The sequence below is a fragment of the Echinops telfairi genome, unplaced genomic scaffold (genome assembly GCF_000313985.2).
Source record: "Echinops telfairi isolate 266 unplaced genomic scaffold, ASM31398v2 ScPeMD7_6;HRSCAF=24_0, whole genome shotgun sequence".
Classification (NCBI taxonomy): Eukaryota; Metazoa; Chordata; class Mammalia; order Afrosoricida; family Tenrecidae; genus Echinops; species Echinops telfairi.
Window position 1 is genome coordinate 1,028,797 of NW_022103902.1, and position 793 is coordinate 1,029,589.

Consider the following 793-nt stretch of genomic DNA (forward strand, 5'->3'; position numbering starts at 1 on the left):
AAACCTCATTCTGGACATCCCTCTACTTCCCAAACTGACTAAATCATCTACTGGTAGTGCAGTTAGAGTTCCTTCCGCCAGATCAAACTGCTAATCAAGCTTTCTATTTAGAGGTTCTGAAATGATTGCATTAGTAGTGTGTGACAAAAAAAGGCCTGGTTTGTGACAAAGAGGTGACTGGTTTTGCCACCATTACAGTCATTATTTGACAAAAAACAGCATGCCTCCCTTACCCCATGCACCTTACTCACCTGACCTCGTGCCATGCAACTACTTTTGGTTTCCACAAATGAAGAAGGACATAAATGGACAGCAATTTGACGACATAGCAGAGGTGAAGAAAAAAAATGAGGGAGGTGCTGTCAGCCATGTGGAAAACACTATTACTTATATCAGGCATATCGTAGACCTCAAAGTAAGATATTTACTCTTTAACACTTTGTGAAGGTCATGGGCAGTAGATTCTTGTGAACCAGAAAATTCAAAAGACAGGTAGAAAAGACAATGTGAAGCATTACAATGAAGGATGCAAAGTCCTAGAGTTGGGAAACCAAGAGGAAAAAACACACAACGTATCTCAGACTGAAGAAAATATCCACGCCTCACGTTGAAATACTGAAAGACTCTATGGAAAAAACATATATACTGGAGGATACTGGAAGCATCAAAAGAAGAGGAAAGGATTTCACAGGATCAGTGTACCAAAAAGAACGGGTTGACATACAATCATTTTAAGAGATAACATATGATCAAAAATGGATGGCACTGCAACTAGCTCAAAAGCAACAAAAAG